Raw genomic sequence first — 8,840 nt, forward strand, 5'->3', positions numbered from 1 at the left:
AATGTGTCAGCTCAGACAAGCCTCCCAGTTCGGCCACGTTCTCCTCTGTGGTTTACGGGGCGTCCTCCTCAAGGTCAGCCTCCTCCCAGACTCTGGGAACTTCTGGGACGAGTATCCTGCTCCCTCTGCCCCTCCTATTGCTGGCATGCTCCTGGGTCACTTTTTCAGGCTCCAAGTACTTCTGATCACCCTTACTGGCTGCCAAAGACCGAATGGTCACGCATGCCCTCTCAGACAGCCCTACCATTTCCAAATGTGAAGGGCATTCTACCACACCCCAAAGGGAAAGTTCCAGACCATTATTCAGCAGACAATACACATGCATAGGTGGACTCACAGCTACCCTCAAGGAACCTGAGACCCCTCCACCCCAATTTAAAGGGAACCTGTGCCACCTTGTACCCGCGCTCAGAGATGTCCACTGCAACTACTTAGTAAAATACTTTAGGTACCACGAGCTCTTCAACTACTAGGAGACACCTGACAACAGTCAAACTTGCTCCTGTGTCTCTCAGATCCTCCACCCTCTGTCCATTGATGGTCACCCACTGTTTGTACTTCTTAGTGTTTTCAGGCACGAGGGTCCTCTGGAACATCTCACTGTCCCTTAGTGAGACAAGGGTCATTTCAGCTTGCTCCCACCCTTCTCTTGAAACGAACTCCTGCCCAAGTGCTACACTGATCAACCCAGTGGGTGGTGGTACCCGCTTGGGACAATTGGGATCTCCCTTCATGTGACCATCCTGATCATATGCTTAACCGCTGCATGGACCCATCTCTGCAGACTTTCCTGTAGAGATTCAAGGTTTCCTATCACCTTGGGATGGGAATCCTTACACTGGGAAGTAGATTGTGACCCTTTAGAGAACTCCCTCTGTTTACCCTTGTCCCTCTCCACTCCTCTGTTGGTGACCCTGCTCACCCTCGGCGGGGTCTCACTCATACCTCTTGTGGACACTGGATCTCATCCAGCGGTCCACCTCTTGGGCAACGTCAGCACACGTCAGCAAACTGACTGACCCTGGGCAGCTTGCCCAGGGTCAGTCAGTTTGCTGGTGCAGCTCTAGAAAACATAGAATATACAAGTGCTCCCATGGAATCAAATTATACAACCCCTGATAGTCTGTTACCTAGCTGCCCTTCACTCAACCATCCAGTGCTCTGCGAAAATATCAGCACATTCAAGCCAAGTGTGGGAATCAGACTTCTTGTATGTCCTAAACTTTACCTTGTGCTGCTCTGGGGTGAGATCATACCTAGTGATCATGGTATCATTCATGGCAGAGTAGGCAACATTCTTTGCTGATCCTAGAGCTGTCAAAGTGCCTCTCCCCTCTATCTCAAAGTGTATCAGCAGACCCGCCCCCAGGGGTCTAAGTCATCTCTCCATATGCACTAGGTCCCTGACTTTAGGGACCTTGTGGATATGGAGAGCTGACTCAGACCCGCTAAACCACAAATATACGTCATGCTCCCTCTTGTAATCCTTCACTAAATCTTTGGGAATGTACACCCTCCCTTCAGAGTGAACTAGATGTACTCTGCCACCATTGGTGCTGGACTCTGCCTGACTGGCCTTGATGTCCAGCTCTTTCATACTCAACTCTATGCTAAAAGCAGTTTTCTCTCCTCCAGACAAGGGCCTTCTTCTCTTGTAGCTTCTGCTTCAATTCCAACTTTTTGTTTTCCATTTCACACCTGAGCCTCTCAAGCTCCCGCTCATGCTTTCTGGTCTGTCGCCTGTCCTCCAGCTCCTCTGGGGAAAACCGTCTAGATGGCACACTGCTGCCAGTACTGGACGGTGCTCCCCCCAAAGGCAGAGCCTGAGCTTCAAACTACCCTTGCTGACTCTATACCTCCAGATGCACATGCTCATTCCCAGCTTCCTCAGCTGCCCAAAAGGCCCTTAGTGTCTTTTGCAGCGCCTCTTTCTATGGGAACTATTAACAGGGCAATTAAGATCCTTACATCTGTTTACGTTGAGACACAGAGTAGGATTTCAAACTCCCAATCTTAAACACAGCTTCTGCAACTTAAATTGCTGGTTCACCAAGCTGAGACATGATTTGTAGTTAACTTCAAGGATTGTCCAAAAACTCAAAAAGCAATATATGGTTGCGTAATGGTCTGCACTATGCAGTAGTGTACACCAATTACTGTATGGTAAGTACAGACACAAGTCCTATCCTCACCCTTGACCATCAATGTCAGAAATGGGGGTCTCTAGTTGGCAATGGTATGCACCCAGGTTTAAGCAATTCTGACCATAGAAATCTATAGATGAGTTGATTTTAGCACAAAGTACCTTGGATGCATTAAAATCCAATATGAAAAATAGCAGCAAAGGAGGAAAGCGTCAGAAAACAAGGCTATACATCTGTTCTTGATTCCAAGGGGAATGGAGGTGTCAGTTCTGCTGCACGCAGGAGAAGTGTTGCGTCGATTCCTTACTGCAAGAAGCAATCGGTTGATTTCCAGAGGTAGCTCCTTTCTGCAGGGCGATGCGTTGGAAATTTGGCGCACAGGTGCGATGCGAGGAAATCTGGACACGCTGGGGGTCAATGCGGCAGCGAAACAGATGCTGCGTTGATTCTTTCGGCCGCACACCGGTGATGCATTGGTTCCTTCAGCCATACAGCAGGGCCTGCGTCGGAGTCAGAGCGGGGGTCTCGGACGTCGGAGACACAGAGCTCTGGACTCGAGCTGCAGCGGTTCTTTCGGCTACGAACAGAGGCTGCACAGATTTTTCAGCCGCATTGCGGTGATGCGTAAGTTTTTCAATCACACAACACGCTTACGGCAGGAAAAATGTCGCTGGAAGGGCAATGCATGGATTTTAAGTCGTTTAAGCAGCCAACCACCTCCAAGGGCCCAGAACTGGCAGGACAGAACTTCCAGCCAGGGGGGCTGCAGATGAAGTTTTGATGGCCATGAGACTTCTTAACAGGAGTCAAGAACACACAAGACCTTGGAGATAGAAGCAGCAACTGCAGGCCAACACAGCAAAGTGGCAGTATTCTTCCTAACAGCTCTCCAGCTCTTCCTCTTGGAGGAGTCTCCTCTTAATCCAGAAGTGTTCTACAAATGTGGGGCTACAAGTCTAAAACGTATATCCCATTTTGCCTTTGAAGTAGGCATACTTCAAAGGATAGTCTTTGTAGTGCATAGATCCACCCTTGCCCTGGCTTGGCTGAAACACACTACATGGTGGTGGAGACAGCATTGTGAGAGGGCAGGCACAGCTCTAGTCAGGTGTAAGTCACAACTCCTTCCACCACTCTAACTCAGGAAGGCCCAACAGCCTGGTGATGGGAAATCAGGTTATGCTGGGTACACCTCAGTTTACTTTGTGGGACTGTCTACAGTGAATGCTCAGTTTACTTTGTGTGACTGTCTGCAGTGACTGCACTAACAGCCCTACTGTCATTCTAAGCCAGACGTGGATTCCACAGACAGGCAGAGGCACCGGACAGTAAAGCAAGAATTCTGACTTTCTAAAAGTGGCATTTTCAATCTCTTCCCAATTGAAAGTTACAGTAGTAAAGTGTTACAAGGTAGCTCCAATGATAACCTATGGGAGAGATAGTCCTTGCAAAAGTGAAAAACTAAATTAGCAGTATTTCACTATCAGGGCATATAAAACATACCAATACATGCCCAACTTGTAATATACACTGCACCCTGCTCATGGGGCTACCTTGGGGAAGCCTTGGGGTGCCTTACATGTAATAAAAGGGAAGGTTTGTGCCTGGCAAGTGGGTGCACTTCCCAGGTCGACATGGCATTTTAAAACTGCCCTTGCAGACACTGTTTTGAACAGATACTCATGTGGGTGGCACAATCAGAACTGCAGGCTTACTAGCAGCATTTGAGTTACAGGCCCTGGGTACACACACTACACTTTATTAGAGACTTACAAATAAATCAAATATGGCAATCATGGATAACCAATCATGATCACAATTTACACAGGAAAAACTTGCACTTTAGCACTGATAAGCAGTAGTAAAGTGCCTAGATTTCAAACACCAGCAAATCGAAGTCCAGCATAGTAAAAAATACAGGAGGTAGAGGCATAAAGACAGGTGAAACCACGCCAAGGATGCCAGGTCTTATACGCAGCATGTAGCCATTCATCACAGACAATCTAAATGAAAGAAGGTGGGGAAGAAGATTGTGATCGCAAAACTATCCCCCTCCACCTCGACTACTAGAAATTTTTGTTGTTGAAAAAACAGCAAAAAAGATACATATTTTTGTTTTTATGCTTCTTTTTTTGTCTCTTGATACTATCTTGTTTGCTCTTCTATAGCAACGTACCCTTTAGTTCTAATATTCTCAATGTACCAAGAGAATTCTGTAATAATATTGTGATCCGTAATGCCCATACTCAACTGTTAGATAATATTTAGTATCAGCACGTCAGACATAAGTTCAGAAAACACTAATGAATCCTGTTTTGTGTCTTCCCTAATTCCACATGCTACTGGATCAGATAGGTTGCACTCAATGAAAGAAGTACCCCAAGTACAGCTCAATGTTTATTACATCTCTACGTATGTAGGTCCAAAGGCAGTTGACACATGTTAGACTAGTGCATTTCTTAACACCACAAAATATGACTCATTAGCGAAAGTGCTATACATTTTCACGGATAGACAGGACATCAGGGATGAAATATCACGTATGAGGAAGACAGGCCGTCCTATCACCTTTACACTGCGATACGTTTACAACGCAGTCAATATAACGCAAAATGTTACAACGACTTGTGCTAGAGGAGCTGGACTTAGGAAAAGTATAAGTTACTATTCTAACTCCAGCTTACGTAACAGTAGGGAAGGTGTTGGAATAGTAAGTCATACTATTCCTTAGTGTATAGCTCCATCCAGCGCAAGCCGTTGTAACAACTTGCGTTGGAATAGCCACGTTCTAAACGTATCGCGGTGTAAAGACCTTGTTGTAATGGATGTCTCCCCTCTAGACCACTCAGAGGGTCCTAGATTTAGGATTTGTATGTGTAACACTGTCTTGCTTTCGCCTATCAGATAAATCAGCCCCCACACGATGGCTCAACACTCGGCGAAGCAAAAGACTTTAACACAAAACAAACAACACCTTTAGAAAAGGGTTTTATTTAACAAAATGCAAGGACTCTCATTTAGAATAAGGCTTGGGGTTTTATTTTACACAATGCTCTCAAACAGAAAGGCTTTACCAGATGCCAAATGCAGAACATTCAAATATACAAAGATATATATATATATATATATATATATATATATATATACTCCTCCAACCGGTTACTGTGCAACGAAACGTCCAATGCACTTTCACCAGTACGCAGACTCAAAATCAAAGTCCGAAGCCAGTCTTCAAGTTGTTCTTGTTTTTATTTATATATATATATATGTTTGTATGTAAGCAATAACACACTTGGTAAATATAACAGCTAAATGAAACAGGCAGCAAATAATATGATATAAGACTCAAGCAAATATACTAGGACGTCCTGCAAGAGATCAGAAAGATATATATACATCAAATGATTACTGTGGATGTGCACCTCAACTCACTCACACATCACAAAGAAAACAAATCAAATGGTCAAAGCCACTGGGCAAAAATCACAATGGCAAAAACCAAAACTCAATACTTCACCTAGTGAAAACCCTTCATCTCTGCCCACTCCTGACTGGGGAAGTTAAACTGCCGTGATTGGGAGCCTCAGCAACCAGGGTTCCATGCTCCGAAGTAGACGCGTCGGTCCCCGTTCGGATTCCAAACTACCGGTTTCTAAGTCAACAACCCTCAGCTTTATAATCTCCAAACACACTAGAAGGTTTGAGAGAGACCTCCCCCACGCCAGAGGAATCTTACCAGAACTGGCCAGGTTCCAAGCAAGCATTCCAATGGCAGGAAGGAGTTCCCACGTCCCCTTCTCCAAATCTTGCATGTTCCAGCCTTTATCTTGACAAACCTCACAAAGTCTTCTGGGCACATTAAACAATCTCTCACAAAACCAGTAAGACCTTGAATGTGCACGCAGATAAAGATCAAGCAAGGCAAAGTCAGAATACAGGATGACATGAGGCCATGTCAAAGCAAATAGTAGGAACTTCGTAATTTTCATCAATGTACAACACAATGTACAATTGTGCACAACTGCTTATAGATTCACATACTGCATCTCTCAATGTCCTTAGCATCACATACCTTATCTCTTAATGTACAACACGAGCACATGTGTGCATCACTGCCCACAACACTGCACTTCGAGACCAAAAAGTACATTCCACACCTCTCTCTCCCTCTCACGCTTTTAAATGCACATCCCACACACTCTGTTCTTGGCAAGGCGGTCCTACTCCATGACAGCTCCCACTGAAAGACTGCAAGATTACAAGAAAGAAACTTTAAAGAAAAACAGGCATATGCAGGACATCGTACATTCAGGTTAGGATGAAATAACACACTAAAGTCAATTAAAACGATTGTAGTCAAAGGTCATCACAGGGTGTCAGACCACAAGAATGCTTCTAGCAGTACAAACATGCCGGCCGACCGAAGGTAACAACTATTTTGTCTTTGCCCATGATCAATGGCACCCCAATATTGAATTTTCCTGTAAGGCCAACGTCTTTATGAAAAGGCACTGGTGTTAGCCAGAATGCAATAGGGAAATGTACACATATCTGGCATGAAATCATTTCAAGTTACACTTAGGTAGATAGCACAATAAGTCCTCAGACTCTCATGATATTAAATTCTGTTCCTTTATGTTTCAGAGGAAATGGCACTGTTACTGTAGGCCACAATATGCATGGCGGCACTGTGGTATATAAATAAATAATACCGGATCTAGGTTTGACTGGACATAGCAATAACAGATAGCTCAATAAATAAGAGTCAAGATTCGAGGTAGTAGGAGTTTGCAGGTTTAATACAGCATAAAGGACAGGAACAGGACAACCTGCACAGGAATGGGATGGCAGCGCTGCCTGGGACAGGATTGGACTGGCGTAAGGGAATCGGCGTAACATTTAATAACAGTGCACAAGCATATATACTAAAACAGTTGCATTACAATGAATACAGTAGGCGGAGCAGTGGGTGTGGTCAATAGCAGTCACGAAAGATAAGGGTGAAAGTGGGTGTAACAGGAGGCGTATACATGGACATGTGATGTAAACGTAACAGAATATGTCATAAATGGGGCGGAAACATGGAGGGGGCTACCTAAGGAGCCGGGACCTCTAACCTAAATGGTGCGCGCAAACTGACAATGACGTGTTACTAGGAGAAGCTGGGGGCTATGACTTCTGCGCTAGGAGCAGAGACTGAAGTCTGGAGAGTCAGGGCGACATGTACCTAACCCACTATCTAGTATCTGATGTTTAGAGAACATGTTGATATAAACTAAAAGTTATCGGGGTAAAGGCTAACAGACTCTAAGACTGGTGCATGCATTATTCTACATGTAGTGCGTAATGAAGAATATTAAATGACCATTAAATGCAGTATTTCTCTTACATGGAGACGTAAAGGCTAGACAATGACGGAAACTATTGATGCGATTCAGTAGTTTAGGAATGCAGAGAAGGAGGGCTGGACTGATAACTAGAATCATAACATACTCTTGGCAGACTAGCAGGCAGAGCCAGGCCGAGCCGGGCACTGTGAGGCAGGAAGTAAGTGAAGGGTCGAGGATACAGGTGGGGGCTGTATCGCTCCTCAGCGAGGGTTCAGGAGACAGGAGCTGAATCTGGTGTCCGGGCCCTTTTGAGGCCTAGAAACGGGGACTTTTCAATGAAATAACGTGCACACTGAGAAACATGGCAACGTAGCTTTACATAGGCCTAATACTCGTAGCTTTCATGAGAACTGGAAACTGGCATACTAGAGATGGACACAACTGTAATTGCGTCTTTAATCGAACATGGGGGATACATATGCATATTAATCATACACACATAACATAAGATGGGGGACACGTAGGGACACAGAACATGGCAAAATTTACTTTTCCACATTCCCTCCTTGTCACTACGTTTCCATCAGGAAACATCAATATTCATGATACTATCTATCATTTCATACAGTATCATTTGCTCGTCTCGAATTTTCTTGGAACGGGATTTAGAACGGGACTTGGGACTAGGAATACAAGAGGTAGCACAAATGCCACAAATCGCAGGGCCACATTGTATACAGAGGCAGCAACTGAATATGATCGCTACTGCAATACCTAGAAAAGACAATACTTTCCATCCCCAGGCGGAAATTATATTCCAGAACCAACTGGACCATGTCCAGGTGCCTGGATCTTGGTGTAACATATGGGCAATTTTATGGAGTCTGGTTATAGCTGAATAAACAGACGGCGCGTTATTAGGAATGAAAATGCAGCAACTAGATCCGATGACTCTACATGCCCCGCCCCTATCGGCCAGTATGACGTCAAGGACGAGACGATTCTGGAGCACGACAATTCTCATAAAGGATTGCTCTTCGGTTAAGTTACCTAGAGCAGAAGTAGTCTCAATCACTACTGCTTCAAGGGTTCTCGTTAATCTACGTATCAGTTTACTATTCACAACAGTACCTAAATAAGGGAAGACACCTTTATTGATATCTATGTATTGTTCTAGAGCAGTTTCAGTATAATCGACAATCGGGAGGTTTCTCTTGTGTCTAGTATGTACTAGGTGGGAGTTCCTATGATAGTCAGGTGGGGCTAGAAAAACTGGTGGCAGTAGGAAGGCAATGTAACAGGTTCCCTCCCAATCGAGGGACAGACGAACATATGCGGTCTGACCACAAACAAAATAAGAATGGCG

This window comes from Lissotriton helveticus, chromosome 3_1, assembly GCF_964261635.1.
Source record: "Lissotriton helveticus chromosome 3_1, aLisHel1.1, whole genome shotgun sequence".
Taxonomy (NCBI): domain Eukaryota; kingdom Metazoa; phylum Chordata; class Amphibia; order Caudata; family Salamandridae; genus Lissotriton; species Lissotriton helveticus.